The sequence below is a fragment of the Mus caroli genome, unplaced genomic scaffold (genome assembly GCF_978045245.1).
Source record: "Mus caroli unplaced genomic scaffold, Mus_caroli_1 scaffold_15, whole genome shotgun sequence".
In the NCBI taxonomy this organism is placed as follows: domain Eukaryota; kingdom Metazoa; phylum Chordata; class Mammalia; order Rodentia; family Muridae; genus Mus; species Mus caroli.
The window spans coordinates 26,060,231-26,078,010 of record NW_028227270.1 but is presented as its reverse complement, the minus strand read 5'-3'; the positions used below and the strand labels follow the sequence as shown (position 1 = coordinate 26,078,010).

Sequence of the window (17,780 nt, the reverse complement as noted above, 5' to 3'; positions counted from 1 at the left end):
TGACATTTCTTTGCTGCTATTGCAAGCCTGGGATAACTATGCACTCCTAGGTTCCTAAATGAACGGCTTCAGCCGGCGTTAAGGTTGCTGCTCCAAGGACTATTGTACCGAGGCTGTCTTCATTTAAGACAGACAACAAGAATTATTTTTATACAATATGTTAGATCGATGGGTAGACAAAGTAGATTATAAATTATAGGAAATGACAACAGGTAGAAGAAAGTGGGAAGGTGAAATAGAGCTGGGTATGATGGCACACACCTATAATCCCATCCCTGGAAAGATGGAGGAAGAGTTCAAGGCTAACCTCAGCTACTTAATGAGTCTATCCTGGGCTACATGAGATTCTGGCTCAAGCAAAAAAACAAATAACAACAAAAACAAGGTGAAATCACCAAGTTACTCCTCCACCACCATTATTTGGCTTCCCAAAACATGCATCATTTCAGTTAGGAAGTGGGGACTAAATAAATGTCATGTAGAATCTTTGATAAGCAAATTAATAATGGGAACTATGAAGGTGTTGATCATAATCCCAATAGACTTTGGTCTAGCATCTGTTCTATAAATGCTTTGTTCTGGAAAGGAGTCTCAGGCCTGTAATCCTACCATACCTGTTATGTTCAGTCTCTGACCTCACAATGCCTGTGGTCTCATAACACTGGTGTTCAGATACTTGGTTTGAAATTTTGATCACTACAAATATGAAAAGCCAGAAGGAAGGAGAAGGTGTCTTCTCTGGGATCCGGGTACGAATTCTTAGTTCTAATGTCTTCTGAGATAGGCAACCCATCTGTGATGAGTGGTGAGTCTTTGGTTCCTTGGTCTACTGAGACTTTGGCATGCTTTAATGATATCATCACATACCACATGCATATATATTATTTTACTGCTGCAGGTAGAAAATTCTCTAATTGAATAAAATCCATAAAATATGAGCACAAAGAAGAGCCCATAGCTTGAGCAAGAATACCACATGGAAATTTTGACAGGAGGTTTGTCTTAGTTTCTTTTGTGGCTGCTATTGTAAAACACTCTCATAAAAAGCAATGTAAGCAGGGGAGAGTTTATTTCAACTCACAGTTTATAGCAGGGGGGTCAAGAAGGCAGAAGTTTGAAATTGCTATTCATAGTGCATCTTCAGTCAGGAAGAAGAGAATGCTTGTGCTCATCTTTCTACCTTTTAACACAGTCCAGACTAAGCTATTGAGCTAAGTTTATGGAATGATGCCACCCACAGTGGACAGGTCTTCTGACTCTAGTTAATCAAGATACTTCCCCAGGAGTCCCATCCCCCAGATGATTTTACATCTTTTAAGTTGACAATTAAGATTAATCATTACAAGATGTTTCTTACAGGTTTACTAGAGATACTTCTAGACACAAAGATTTGACTATTTGTAATTTCTACTTGATAGGAAGGTTCTAAGAATCACATAGCCATCTTTCCTCAAGTGAAGGCATCAAGACATACTAATGCCCACTAGAAATCTTGGGTAGAAATTCAAATAATCTGGTTCTGCCTTGCCTCTGCCTCAGCCAGCCACCAATACTGAACTCCTTACATCCTTTCCTGATGGAGTTCACCCTCAACCCAATTGTAGTTCTCATCCCCTTTCTCAATAGCTCACTGGAAGTGTACTCTTTCCCAGCCTGAGCACATTTTAATCCAGCTGCGCTCATGTGCCTTCCACTTATGGCCTCTGTCCTTCTTTGGTCAGGCTTTCCTTGGGAAATCATCACACACCAGCTATGGAGTAAGTGTTCACCCTTTAACATGAAGATAACATGCAGGACTCCCTGTTTAAAGTGATGTACAAATGATTGTTTTCATTTCCCCTTAAGCCACAGTAAGATGAAGACTAGATATGCATGTGCAGGTAGGAGAACCTTCTGTCTATCTCAAGCCACGTTAAAGGAGCCATAATCTGGCATCACCTGGCTACACTATGCTTATGTCCTGAAACCTCGAGTGAAGCTGAATTCAAAAGTAATGAATAAATTTTTCTGACAGAGGAAATGTTTAGCTAGTATAACACCCAATGTACCAGTCACTGCTTACTACGCTACCCAGGCCTACAGCAGAAGAGTGCAGAGAATGTAAAAACGTTTGGCAAGGAATAAATGTGGATCCTGTAAGAATTGTAAAAAGACTGCAGATAATGTAGACAGCACAGATGTTAAAGAGACTGTCCATCAAGGAGAAACTTCAAACTTTGTCCTGGGACCATGGGAAAGGTATTTTGATGGCAGGACACCACTCACTGAAGGTGTAAAATTAAAAAATAATATGAAAAGAGAATAGCTGAGAGTATAGAGACTCTGGAATATCCTAAGGGAAAACAGGTGCATAGAGATACATTTTCCAGGGCTCCATTGTGAAGGCATACAGAGCACTACAGCTGTGGTCTAATGGAGCCAGGATAGAGCCTGGGCTGACCTGAGAGCCTGGAATCATACACATTATGTCGATTTGGCAAATATTACAAGAGGAAAAATCTCTCAAAAAAAAAAAAAGATAAGGAAGGACACTTCATAGTCATCAAAGGAAAAATCTACCAAGTGGAGGTCTCAATTCTGAATTCTATGCTATGCTATTCTATGCTCTTAATGCAAGGGCATCCACATCCATAAAAGAAACTTTACTAAAGCTCAAAGCACACTTTGCAGATCACACAATAATAATGGGAGGCTTCAACACCCCACTCACATCAACGGACAGATCATGGAAACAGGAACTCAACAGAGACACAGTGAAACTAACAGAAGTTATGAACCAAATGGATCTAAACAGATATGTATAGGACATTTTATCCTACAACGAAAGAATATGCCTTCTTCTCCAAAATTGACCATGTAATCAGTCACAAAACAGGCCTCAACACATACAAGAAGATTGAAATAATCACATACATCCTATCAGATCACAATGGACTAAGGGTCTTCATTAACAACATAAACAATAGAAAGTCCACATACATGAACAACACTCTACTCAATGATAACTTGGTCAAGGAAGAAATAAAGAAATAAAGACTTTTTAGAGTTTAATGAAAATGAAGCCACAACATACCCAAACTTATGGGACACAATGAAAGCAGTGCTAAGAAGAAAACTAATAGCTCTGAATACCTCCAAAAAGAAACTGGAGAGAGTTTCTAGCAGCTTGACAGCACATTTGAAAGCTCTAGAACAAAAGGAAGCAAATGCACCCAAGAGCAGTAGATGGCAGGAAATAATTAAATTCAGGGCTGAAATCAACCAAATAGAAACAAAAAGAACTATACAAAGAATCAATCAAACAAGGAGCTGGTTGTTTGAGAAAATCAACAAGATAGATAAACCCTTAGCCAGACTAACCAGAGGACACAGAGAGAGTATCCAAATTAACTCAGAAATGACAAAGAAGACATAACAACAGAAACTGAGGAAATCCAAAACACCATCAGATCCTACCACAAAAGCCTATACTCAACAAAACTGGAAAATCTGGATGAAATGGACAATTTTCTAGACAGATACCAGGTACCAAAGTTAAGTCAGGATCAGGTAAACTATCTAAAAAGTCCCAAAATCCCTAAGGAAATAGAAGAAGTCATTAATAGTCTCCCAACCAAAAAAAAGCCCAGGACCAGGTGGGTTTAGTGCACAGTTCTATCAGACCTTCAAAGATCTAATACCAATACTCTTCAAACTATTCCACAAAATAGAAACAGAAGGGACACTACCCAATTTGTTTTATGAAGCCACAATTACTCTGATACCTAAACCACACAAAGACCCAACAAAGAAAGAAAACTTCAGATCAATTTCCCTTATGAATATCGATGCAAAAATACTGAATAAAATTCTTGCAAACCAAATCCAAGAACACATCAGAACAATCATCCATCCTGACCAAGTAGGTTTCATCCCAGGGATGCAGGGATGGTTCAATATATGGAAATCCATCAACATAATCCACTATATAAACAAACTCAAAGACAAAAACCACATGATTGTTTCATTAGGTGCTGAGAAAGTATTTGACAAAATCCAACACTCCTTCATGATAAAAGATCAGGAATTCAAGGTCTGTCCCTAGCTATCGTTCTCACCGGCAAGAACACACTCGGACAACCGGATTCTTCTGCAGCAAGCTTTATTGCTTCTTCAGGAGGGAAGACCCAGAATCCGGAAAATGGTGCTGCTTATATAGCCCTCAGCGTGGCGTTTCAGCACCTGATTTGTTGCTCGCTCATCACCTCATTACTATGCCCCAAGATGAGCAGTGACTAGGCGTGAGTTCACTCTCGCACCTGCGTACAAGGCTTGTTTACTAGTTAGGCACAGCGGAAGCCAGCGCCATCTTATAATGGTGATTGCTCACGGCACGGCTCTCCACAAAGGCCCATACCTAAACATAGTAAAAGCAATATACAGCAAACCAGTAGCCAACATCAAACTAAATGGAGAGAAACTTAAAGCAATCCCACTAAAATCAGGGCCTAGACAAAGCTGCCCATTCTCTCCCTACCTAGTCAATATAGTATTTGAAATCCTAGCCAGGGAAATTAGACAAAAGGAGATCAAAGGGATACAAATTGGAAAGCAAGAAGTCAAAATATCACTATTTGCAGATGATATGATAGTATACTTAAGTGACCCCAAAAATTCCACCAAAGAACTCCTAAACCTGATAAACAACTTCATCAAAGTGGCTCGATATGAAATTAACTCAAACAAATCAGCAGACTTCCTCTACTCAAAGGATAAACAGGTTGAGAAAGAAATTAGGGAAAAAAACACCCTTCTCAATAGTCACAAATAATATATAATACCTTGGTGTGACTCTAACTAAGGAAGTGAAAGATCTGTATGATAAAAACTTCAAGTCTCTGAAGAAAGAAGTTGAAGAAGATCTCAGAAGATGGAAAGTTCTCCCATGCTCATGGATTGGCAGATTAATATAGTAAAAATGGCCATCTTGCTGAAAGCAATCTACAGATTCAATGCAATCCTCATCAAAATTCCAACTCAATTCTTCACAGAGTTAGAAAGAGCAATTTGCAAATTCATCTGAAATAACAAAAAGCCCAGGATAGTGAAAACTATTCTCAACAATAAAAGAATTTCTGGTGGGATCACCATCCCTGATCTCAAGCTGTACTACAGAGCAATTGTGATACCAAAAACAAAACAAAACAAACAAACAAACAAACAAAACCTACATGGTATTGGTACAGATAGGCAGATAAATCAATAGAATAGAATTGAAGATCCAGAAATGAACCCACACACCTATGGTCACTTGATCTTTGACAAAGAAGCTAAAACCATCTAGTGGAAAAAGGACAGTATTTTCAACAAATGGTGCTGGTTCAACTGGTGGTCAACATGATGTAGAAGAATGCAAATCGATCCATTCTTATCTCCCTGTACAAGGTTCAAGTCCAAGTGGATCAAGGACCTCTACATAAAACCAGATACACTGAATCTAACAGAAAAGAAAGTGGGGAAGAGCCTTGAGCACATAGGCACAGGGGAAATTTTCCTGAACAGAACACCAATGGCTTATGCTCTAAGAGCAAGAATTGACAAATGGGACCTCATAAAATTGCAAAGCTTCTGTAAGGCAAAGGACACTGTCAATAGGACAAAACAGCAACCAACAGATTGGGAAAATATCTTTACCAACCTTATATCTGATAGAGGGCTGATATCTAATATATACAAAGAACAAGAAGTTAGACTCCAGAGAAACAAATAACCCTATTTAAAAAACAGGGTACAGAGTTAAACAAAGAATTCTCAACTGAGGAATACCAAATGGCTGAGAAGTACCTAAAAAAATGTTCAACATCCTTAGTCATCAGGGAAATGTAAATTAAAACAACCCTGAGATTCCACCTCACACCAGTCAGAATGGCTAAGATCAAAAACTCAGGTGACAGCAGATGATGGCAAGGATGTGGAGAAAGAGGAACACTCCACTGCTGGTGGGATTGCAAGCTGGTACAACCACTCTGGAAATCAGTTTGGCGGTTCCTCAGAAAATTGGACATAGTAATACCTGGGGACCCAGCAATACCATTCCTGGGCCCAGAAGATGCTCCAATATATAATAATGACACATGCTCCAGTATGTTCATAGCAGCCTTATTTATAATAGCCAGAAGCTGGAAAGAACCCAGATGTCCCTTAACAGAGGAATGGATTCAGAAAATGTGGTACATTTACACAATGGAATACTACTCAGCTGTTAAAAACAATGAAATCGAGCCGGACATGGTGGCGCACGCCTTTAATCCCAGCACTCGGGAGGCAGAGGCAGGCGGATTTCTGAGTTCGAGGCCAGCCTGGGCTACAGAGTGAGTTCCAGTACAGCCACGACTACACAGAGAAACCCTGTCTCGAAAAAACAAAAAAAAAAAAAAACCAAAAAAAAAAAAACAATGAAATCCTTAGGCAAATGGATAGAACTAGACAATATCATCCTGAGTGAAGTAACCCAATCACAAAAGAACACACATGATATGCACTCACTGATAAGTGGATATTAGCCCAGAAGCTTGGAATACCCAAGATACAATTCACAGACCACATGAAGCACAAGAAGAAGGAAGACCAAAGTGTGGATACTTTGATTCTTCTTAGAAGAAGGAACAAAATACCGATGGGAGGAGATACAGAGACAAAATGTACAGCAGAGACTGAAGGAAAGGCCATCTAGAGACTGCCCGACCTGGGGATCCATCCCATATAGAGTTACCAAACCCAGATACTATTGTGGATACCAACAAGTACTTGCTGATAGGAGCCTGATATAGCTGTCTCCTGAGAGGCTTTGCCAGTACCTCACAAATACAGAGGTGTATGCTTTCAGCCAACCATTGGACTGAGCACAGGGTCCCCAATGGAGGAGCCAGAGAAAGGACCCAAGGAGCTGAAGGGGTTTGCAGCCTCATAGGAGGAACAACAATATGAACCATCCAGTACCCACCAGAGTTCCCAGAGACTAAACCACCAACCAAAGAGTACACATGGAGGGACCCATGGCTCCAGCCGCATATGTAGCCGAGGATGGCCTTGTCAGTCATCAATGGGAGGAGGGGCCCTTGGTCCTGTGAAGGCTCAATGCCCCAGTGTGGGGGAATGCCAGGGCCAGGAAGCAGGAGTGGGTGGGTTAGTGAGCAGGGGGAAGGGGGAAGGGAAGGAGGAGGGGATGGGGGAAGGTTGTTTTTGGAGGGGAAACCAGGAAAAGGGGATAATATTTGAAATGTAAGTAAAGAAAATAACTTTTAAAAAAATACAGGAAAAAAAAAGCTTCCAGGGAGATTTTTTTAAAAAAGGAAAAATCTCTTGGGACCCTCTCATAAAAATTTGCTTCACAGACTCCCCTTTGCTATGGCAAAGATTTTCTCAGAACAGTGTTGGAGTCTGAAGCTTTTCCAGGTCTCGTCTCTCCTCGCTATCTCACAGGTACTGACCTGTGCTTTGGTCTGAGCCTTCTCCCACCTGCTTCTGATCTTTACCCCTTTATTCTCTCTCTCTCTCTCTCTCTCTCTCTCTCTCTCTCTCTCTCTCTCTCTCTCTCTCTCTCTCTCTCTCTCTCTCCTCTCTCTCTATTTTATTTATTTAATGTATGTAAGTACACGGTAGCTGTCTTCAGACACACCAGAAGAGGGCGCCAGAACTTGTTTTCTCCTAGACTTATATCCTTTCTCGTCTCAGGTTCTTGACCACCCTAGCAGGTTCAGACATGAGTTCCATCTCACGGACTGGGCCTTGAATCTACTCAGAGAGTGACTGGTTACCCCCACTATGTTTGTGCCACTATTGCTCCAGCATAGCTCACCAGCAGATCACTATTGTTGTCTGTAGGGTTTACATTTAGGTTGATGATAACCTTTCTCCTCTGGAAGCAGAGAGTATCTTCCAGTACCCTGAACACTACTCAATAGAGATGAGGCCTCTAGGCAGGCACCAGATAGACTTCTCCATGTTCAATGAGCTAAGTATGTGCTGTGTTCACCAATAGAGCCTTACCATCAGTTTTTGAGGTACTGGAAATTGCCCAAGGTGTTTGAACATTTCCATGAGGCCCTTTAGCCAACAGTTCAAGATGTAACCCGCTCCTGGCACTGGAGATTTTACTTGGTGGCAGGGGATGTCTGTCTATTTCAGGCTTTGTCTAGCCTGTTTGGTGACTCCATTTAGATTCTGTTCAGATGTGTGTATATTTTAGGGAACTTCTACAGTAGCAAGTTTCCATATGGTACCTCAAATGACCCAAGATAAAGAAACCTTATTTCTCAACTCAGCAATGCTAGAACTCCAGGATTCTCTCCAGTTTGTATACATTTTCCTTCAAAGCTGGCTCTTTCCCAAATATTTCTTTCTGAAGTACAGGATCCTTTGTATACATGCAGCTAATGACAACTAGCTCTCATTTTCACCCCTTTGCCTAGACATCTACACGAATTCAAATGCATTTTTGGTATATATTCTAATTTTCAGGTTTGATACTTTTATAAAATATTTCTTCCCTCCCTGCAAAACCGTAGACTGCAGGGAGGGAACCATTTTTGTTTCTAATGTCTATCACAGTTGTGTGTGTGTGTGTGTGTGTGTGTGTGTGTGTGTGTGTGTGTGTGTGTGCGTGCGCGTGCCCGCGCCCATGAGACTCAAAACCGAAGCCGTTTTTTGTTTGTTTTTTGCTTTTCTTGTATCTGACTCAGATAATTGTTATCATTTTCTCATACCAATAAGGAACCAATGTCTTATACCAAAAGCTATTCTCCCAAAATGCCATGTAGAAAATATCCAAAACTGTAGTGGCTTAAAATAACAGTAATATATTCTCAGTGACCTGTGAATTGGCTGAGTGTTGGCAGCTGTAGGCTGTGCTTAGCTGGGCTCCGATTCAGGCTTAGCTTGGCTAGGACGAACTGGCTTTATTTCACATGCTATTTATCTTCCTCTTTGGACTACCAGCATGTTCTTCTGTTCTGATGGCATAAATAGAAGAGAATTGCCCCAAGCACACATGTGCTTTTCAAGCCTCTGCTTGCAATCTGTCTGCCATCATCACAATGATAAGACAACAGTCAGGCCTAGAATGAGGAGCAGGGAAGCCTTTTCACGGAACTACGTACCAGGGGGTAGAGAGTAAATATATATTTTTAAGATATTACTTTGGGTGGGGGGTGTATAAATGGCTCAGCAGTTAAGAGCATTGGATGCTCTTCCAGAAGACCCAGATTTGGTTTCTAGTACCCACATGATAGCTTACAATAATTTATTCCAGCTCTAGAGGATCCAATACCCTCTACTTCTGGCCTCTGTATGTACCAAGCACACATGCAGTGCACATATATGTAAGCAAAACACTGATTCACAGAAAATACATTTTTAAGTTTCTTAAAAGACTTTATGTATCTCTCTCTCTCTTTCTTTCTCTCTGTGTGTGTGTGTGTGTGTGTGTGTGTGTGTGTGTGTGTGTCTCTGTGTGTGTGTCTGTGTGTCTGCTTGTATGAATGTGCAGGTACCCACAGAAGCCAGAAGAGGAAGCCGGATCTCCTGGAGTAAGAGTTACAGTAGTTGTGAGCCACCAGTGTTGGTGCTGGGAACAGAACTCCTCATCCTCCGCAAGGACAGCAAGCCCTACTGTGTGAGGACAGCAAGCCCTACTGTGTGAGAGCAGCAAGCCCTACTGTGTGAGGACAGCAAGCCCTACTGTGTGAGAGCAGCAAGCCCTACTGTGTGAGGACAGCAAGCCCTCCTGTGTGAGGGCAGCAAGCCCTCCTGTGTGAGCGCAGCAAGCCCTCCTGTGTGAGCGCAGCAAGCCCTACTGTGTGAGAAGCCATCTCTTCGTCCTCTGAGGAGTAAGTACTGTGAGCAACATTCTAACCTATCACATATATTATTGTGGAATTTTAGGACCACCAGACTGGTATACATAAGAACCCACAGAGACTGATAGCATGGATAAGACCTGAACAGGTTCAAATGGGTTCAAAATCCCAGCAGTGAGAAACAGTAGTCCTGTGCTAAGGACTGGAAATCGGGTGGCAGAACCTCGCATGAGCAACATCAGATGTTGGAGACAGTGGAATGTTCCCCACATCTTGAATAAAGTGCTGTCATACCTAGAATCCTGTATCCCCATCTAAACCAGCAGCCAATTAAGGCTAGACTAAAGACACTTGACTCACACAGTCCCATTTAACTTACTCTGTAGGCATCTTTTCTCAGGAAATTACTAAAGAATAAAAAATAAATAAATAAAAAGAAAGACTAAACCAAACCAAACCAAACCAAACCAAACCAAACAAAAAACAGAAAAAACAAAATAGGAAGATTGGAAGTAGAAAAAAGGAAGATTGGAAGCAGAAAGTCTGTCATAAAGAGAGGAAGGAGATTTCCCAGCCGATGGTACCTGGAAGCTCCCCATTGTTGCAACAGGCACACAGATGGGTATGGGTGACCCCACACTCACTGCAATGTGAGGTACGTGTGTGTGTGTGTATGTGTGTGTGTGTATGCTATTGTAGAAAGTAGAAACACTCAAGTATAGGTATGACACATTTTTTACAATAAATTAATTCCCAGAAAATACAAGTCATATTGTCCTTGTGCAACACTATGTTCATCTGTACACAGTTTGGTTTTTTTTGTTGTTGTTGTTTTGTTTTGTTTTGTTTTTTGAGACAGAGCTTCTCTATGTAGCCTTGGCTGTCCTGGAACTATCTCTGTAGACCAGGCTGGCCTTGAACTGCCTGCCTCTGGCTTCTGAGTGCTAAAATTAAAGTTCTGTACCACCACCACCTGGCTATGTACATGTACATGGTATTTCATATCACAGTGCTCACAAAACTGTACTATAACTACATTGGAGCAATAGGAATAAGAAAGAGAAATCTTTAATTACTACAACAGAAATGCCCAATGTAAATGGAAAAGGCTGTCTAGTATTGCTTATCTATTACTTACCAATGTGGAAGAAAGGTATTGACTCCAGAGAGTGGAAAACATGGGGACTAAAACTTGTTGTAACTCTTTTCATCAACACTACACTTTTCTGTCAAAATACGTACATGTTATCCTAATAAATGATCACGGCCTGTATATGGGTAATACATTATGCCTGATTAACATCTCCCTGAGAACAAATCCCATCCATTTTATCATTTATGGAATGAACACACACTTCCTTCTAGGCATCAACAAACTATTAGTTAGGAAAAGGAGAAAGAAAACTTCTCCATGACAAAAGCAAGCTAAAAGTGCTCGTGACCAGCAAGCCAGCCCCACAGAGCATGCTGGCAGGAGTCCTCAGGAGCAAAAGAAAGAAAAAACACACACCTACAAAGGTAAGGGGGAACAATTAGCAAAGACAAGACAACTGCTAAACAAAGATAACTAAGAAACTACCTCAAACTACATAAAGCAGCCCCTTCCACAGCCTCTTGAAGAAACTGAGTGTCTTAGTTAGGGTTTTGCTGCTGTGAACAGACACCATGACCAAGGCAAGTCTTACAAAAACATTTAATTGGTGCTGGCTTACAGGCTCAGAAGTTCAGTCCATTATCATCAAGGTGAGAGCATGGCAGTATCCAGGCAGGCATGGCGCAAGCAGATCTGAGAGTTCTATGTCTTCACTCAAAGGCTGCTAGTGGAAGACTGACTTCCAGGCAACTAGGGTGAGGATCTTAGACCCACACCCACAGTGACATACCTATTCCAACAAGGCCACACCTCCAGATGGGGCCACTCCCTGGTCTAAGGATATACAAACCATCACACTGAGACAATTAGAGGAAGGAAACACCATCCTTATCTTTCACCCTGGACAAAACCCAACTCCGAAAGGATCAAAGATCCAAGACTCTGAACGTGCAAGAGAAATAGGGTTTCGCTCTTGAGATATAGGCATAGGTAAGGACTTTCTGAATATGACTCCAGTCACTCTCGCGAAATTAAAAAGCAGAATTCTGTCTTAGTTTGCTTTTTATTGCTTTGATCAAGATCATGACCATAACAACCCAGGAACTGAGGTTCATTTCACCTCATAGCTTACTCTCCTTCATGAGGAGAACTCTGAGCAGGAATTCGGAGCAGAAAACTGGAGGCAGGAACAGAAGCCATGGTTATGGCCTGCTTACAGCCTGGCTTTTCCCAGCTTGCTCACCCTGCAGGGCCATCTACCCAGAGAAGGCAACGCCCACAGTGGGCGGGGCCTTCCCACATCAGTCATTAATCGAGAAAATGCCCCATGGACTTGTCTACAGGCCAGTCTGACGGAGGCAGTTCCTCCATGATTCCCTCTTCTAAGGTACGCCTAGGTGTGTGTGGTGTCAAGTTGATAAAAAAAAAAAACCAACCAGCACAGCTTCCAGTCAGTAAATGAAACTGTCAATCAAATGAGAAGGCAGTTTAGAGAATGGAGAAAACATTTTTGCCAGATACACATCTGGCAGAAGATTAGTATGCAAAATATACATAAAAATATTATCGTAAAACCCCCCAACAACCTAATAAATTATGGTATATCCGACTGAATTGCAAGCCCCCAAAAGATCACAAATGATAATAAGCACTTTTAAATGTGCTAAACATCCTGAAAAAAAAACATTTTTTTAAAAAAATCACTTTGGGATTTATAATTAACCCAGTAGGAATGGCTAGTAATCAACAGAATGATGATGGTAATGGTGTGGGGAAAGGGGAGTTGCTCATGGTTGATGCAGGCACAAACTAATGGAGCCACTATGGAAATGAGTATGGAGGTTCTTCAAAAAACTAAAGTTAGAACTTCCCTATGAGCCAGCTGTGACAAACACTTCCAGGCATTTATACAAAGAACTCATCAAAGGTACCTGCGTGCCCATCTCATATATGGCTCTTATCGCATAGTGAGGGAATAGAGCTAGCCCAAATGTCAATGAATGGATAATAAAAATGTAATATATACACACAATAGAATTCTATTTGCTTATAAAGAAAATAAAATCATAAAATTTGAAAGAAGATGGGTTGAACTGGAAAATGGCACTAAGTGACTAAGTGAGGTAGCCAGGCCCAGAAAGATGTTTAAACACCACATGTCCTTCCTCACAGGCAGCCTTGAGCATTGACATTTTAGAGTATTGTGTTTAGTTTTGAGTTCTGGTAAGGCCAGAAAAGATGAGAAGGGCCATTTGGAGGAGTGGGGCATGAAAAGAAACCTTAAGGGATGGGGGATTTGTAGAAGACATTTGGCAGGAGAGTAGAGAAGGCTCTAAGCAAGGAGGGCTGGGGAGGTAGGGGGAGATGAGGGAAATGATGGGCAGTTAAGGCAGGGTGTGTATACAAGCCATATGAAAGCCTACTACTTTATTGCAAATTTATTAAACAATATTATCTAAAAACAAAAGCTTTAAATGGAAGTACCCTCCATGGTAGATAATGCTCTTCCCAGAAGTAATAGGCTAACAAACAAAAAATCCTAGTGCAAGATGTAGGAGATCTTCATTCAAGTCATCGATTAGGGAGGTCCCAGAGATACCCCCAAAAGAATATAGGCTTTTGCCTTTGCTCTTGGTTGCCCACCAGAACCTGATGGCAAGGCCCTATTACTAAAGATGCCAAAGACATTGGTCACAGGACATGGAGCTATCACATTGGAGCTGAGCTGGAGGCCCCCCTCCCTACTGGATAGCTTTCATAGTGTCAGAGGGTGCTATGCAAACTTTAGGGGAAGGAAATGATAAATAGTCTCACCCAGATGTGAATTCCGAGAGCTACAGTTATGAACTACCACACAGAAAATGCTGTTTAATGCAACTGTGACAATGACTGTTGTGTGGGTAACCAACCACTTTCCGATTGGAACTGAGACCAGCTCTACAGGAGAGAACGTATACATGGTTCTATGAGCCCTGTCCAAAGTCTGTGTTTTGGAAGGTCACAGACCTATGGAGGAAATCTAGGACTACTGTTTTGCTAAAGGATCACATTATCAAACTTTCCTTTTTGTTTTGTTTTGTTTTTGTTGTTTTGTTTTTCGAGACAGGGTTTTTCTGTGTAGCCCTGGCTGTCCTGGAACTCACTCTGTAGACCAGGCTGACCTCGAACTCAGAAATCTGCCTGCCTCTGCCTCCCAAGTGCTGGGATTAAAGGCGTGTGTGCGCCACCACTGCCTGGCTATCAATCTGTCTTTTAAAGCTTCTTTTTTATAGGTTTTATAGGTTCCATAGGTTAGTGCTCTATCCAACAATGTCAGAAAGCTTCTTAGTGCCCTGAGTAGTGGTTAAGGCTGACCAGAACTGACCACAGTGCTGTGAACAAGTAATGGGGATGTGCCCCACCCCCAATAGGATACATCCTATACCACCACCACCAAGGCTCAACAGACATCCCTGGAGAGGGAACAGAATGAATGCAAGAGCCAGAGAATGGGAAGGTGTGCAGCAAGAAAATGTCTTCTGGAGATGGCGTAGCCATTATACTCATGAAGTCACTGAAGCTTCAGACATCTGCACAATATCTGCAGATGATTGGGCCCATCAGCATTCTATTGTGAATGAAGAGGGGTCGATGCCCACTCTCCTAGAGAAACTACTAGCAACCAGTAGTTGTTGGGAGGGAGGAGGTGACCATTTTCTTCAGTGGTGTAGTCACTGTTAATTTGGCCATATTCTACTGAGTAACCTCCTGCTCACACTTGGGCAAATAACAAATTAACCTCAGTGGACCACACAGCATGGAAGAAGACTTGAAAATATAAGGAGCACTTGCTGAAACGAAGAGCTTTAGTGAAAGAAAAAGGGAGTGAGCAAGAAAGATGGGAGGAAGTGAAAACAACTAAAATTTGTAATGTACACTATGGAACTGTCAGAAAGACTTAGATGTAGTTTTGAATGAGCAAGGTGGTAACCACTGCAATCCCGGGGATGGAGAGGAAGAAGCAGGCAGAACCCTGACACTCACTGGTCGGCTAGACAGACAGACAGACGGACAGCCTTGCTCAGTAAGTTCTAGACCAGTGAGAGGGCTTACCAATAAAATGGTGGACAACACTTGAGGGATGATGTCTGAGGTTATCCTCTGATCACAATGCACACACAAACACATACACACACATACAAACACACACACACACAAATACATACACATACATACAAACAAACACACACACAAACACATACACACACATACAAACAAACACAAATACATACACATACATACAAACACACACAAACATATACACACATTCACAAAGAGAGAAACAAAATACTGTCTCTACGTGCCACAGGATGATGTAGAGCACAAGCTCTAGGGACCCTCCCACCTCAGCCTCCTGAGGGTGATTTCAATCACGTCTACCACGCTTCCCTCTGTGTTTGTATATCAGCTTTGTAGCTAACGTCTAAAGAGGGAAATTCACTTTTTCATGAGCTGGTGCAGTTTAAACATTAGCTTCTACTAACGTAATTTTATAATGGGCTACAACTTGCTTCCCACTAACTTCCCTCTCAGACAGAGCCACATTTCAGCAGAGCCTTTGCAGACAGCCTTGTCTCTCTCAGATTTTCTTCTCCCCTGTGTTAATTAATTATTAATCATGTATTGCTTGGACCAACCTGTTCCCTTTCCCAAGCACATTCCAATTCAACAAAACACCCCTCTGAAAGCAGTTCCCCTAAATAACTCTACACCGATGAGGCCCCAGAGACCCACATAGGCTCCGATCAGCCTAGAGCACAGTCCCCCACTCTCCCCCTGTGCTCCAAACTACAAAAACAACTGAGTCCCAGTGTAAAAACAAGAGCAAGATGGGAAAGATCTGGCAAACACAAGCAAGGTCATGGAAGAGTCTCGTTAGGAAAGCATTCTAAAACAATTCAATTTCAAAGCAATATTTTTCTGGTTTCCCAGGACTGAGATGGAAAACAGTGAGCAGTCTCTGCTGATGGAAATGCAGCAGCCAAACATTCAGTAGAAGGTGGATGACGTTATGCCAATTCGGTTACTGTGAAATACCCGTCAGTATCGTGAGGGCTCCCGTCAAGATCACAGACCGTACCCCACAGTTGAAAGAAAGGAATGCTATTCCAACAGGAGGAGAACAGAACTAAAATAAAACCCTGAGGATCAGCAGCACCAATTTCCAGCAAATTACCAAGAAACGGGAGGATACAGCTCCCTCCAGTGTGCACAGCCAGACCTGCCTAGTGCCTGGCCCTGACCCTCAGCCCTCCTCTGGCAAACAGGAACCTGAGCAAATAAACCAACTGGGGAGGGGGAAAAATCCATTTCCAAGCTAGGCTATGTGATCACTCATTCAAGCTGTGAAGAGAATAGTGAGAAAAATGTTCCTGTCTTATGGTGCCCATCCTGGCTACCCACAAGGCATGCCTGAAATTCTAGATGCCTCTGGCACCTTGGTGGGGGTCCCCTAAAGGCTTACTGAAGGGAAGATAAGATTTATTATTTTACTCTTCTATGGTTCTGTTTGAAGTTTCCAATAATAACATGTCTTGGAAAAGCCTTACACAGTTTTAACTTTAGCAGCAGTAAATACTGGTGATACCTTTCCAACAATTATGTGTCTTTTTTTCCCCATACCAAGATGTATTTTAAACCAGGAGGTACTGTCAACAGTAAAGTAGCATGGAAATACTGGTAATCTTATTTTGTGAACAGATTAGATCACATAACAGGTTTCAGCTTGAATAATTGAACAAAGGAATAAACTATTTGAAATGTTTTTACACTGCAAATTATTAGCAAATAAAATTACCCTTAAGTTAATGTCTGGCTAATGTCAAGGATGTTAAGTTTAGGATTCTTAGACCTGGTTTCTACTTTAGTTCACTGTGAAGTGTGTGTGAGAGGGAGAGAAACAGGGAGAGGGAGAGAGAGAGAGAGAGAGAGAGAGAGAGAGAGAGAGAGAGAGACATATATACACTTGCATGCAAGTGCATGTGTATGGAAGCCAGAGGCATGTATTGGGTGTGTTCCCGCATCACACTCCTCCACCTTATTCCCTTGAGATAGGATCTTTCCCTGGACCAGAGCTAGGCTGGTACTCATCCTATTTCAAACCCTCAAGCCCCAGTAACAGACATTCCTATAGCCACTTCCAGTTTTCTACGTGGGCACTGGGGATTTGAATTCAGGACCTCATGCTTGCTTGGCAAGTGTTCTTATTTGCCTGCTAAGCCATTTTTCCTGTTCCCTGAGAAGTAGATTTACCATCATGATCTTGGGACTTTGACCTTGTTCCAGTGACTGTACCTAAGCATTGCCCTCCAACTTCTAGATGCTTTGAGCTGATAATGTTTAGTATGCTACTACTAGGGAGAGACTCTCCCTACAAGAACCATGAGCAGAAACTCACATCCCATTGGTCTAGCCACACAATCCAGTCACAGCTTCATGAAGCCATTGGCCAGCTTCACAGGTGACAGTGTCTTGGTGCGGACACTGGAGCTCCAGATGTTACTCTAACATTTCTCTGACACCAACATCCGTGATGCTCCAGTAGAGTTGGGCAGGCACAAGTACACGGACAGTTGAGAAATGCTGAGGAATGCCTGCTTTTTGGCTCCCTGTGGTTGAGGTGTGGTAAGGAGACAGAAGGAGAATGCTGTTGCTAATAGTAAGTACAGATACAGTAGAAACACAAGACTTTTACCCATGGAAAATAGGGATGAAGTACAGGTAAGCCCCCAGGTCACCATAGCTGTGGTATTTGAACAATATTGATCGTGGTGGTAATATTGATTGTAGCATAAGGAGCAGAGTATTCATTT

The 17,780-nt window shown here is 42.0% G+C and overlaps 1 long non-coding RNA gene across 1 annotated transcript; it reads left to right on the top strand.

Annotated features, from left to right (window-relative positions):
• Positions 1-724: 724 nt before the first annotated feature.
• Positions 725-16,386, top strand: LOC110308559 (uncharacterized). The gene is made up of 3 exons (XR_002379574.1): positions 725-805; positions 9,527-9,866; positions 15,901-16,386. It is a non-coding gene; the product is annotated as an uncharacterized LOC110308559 (long non-coding RNA).
• Positions 16,387-17,780: the final 1,394 nt, after the last annotated feature.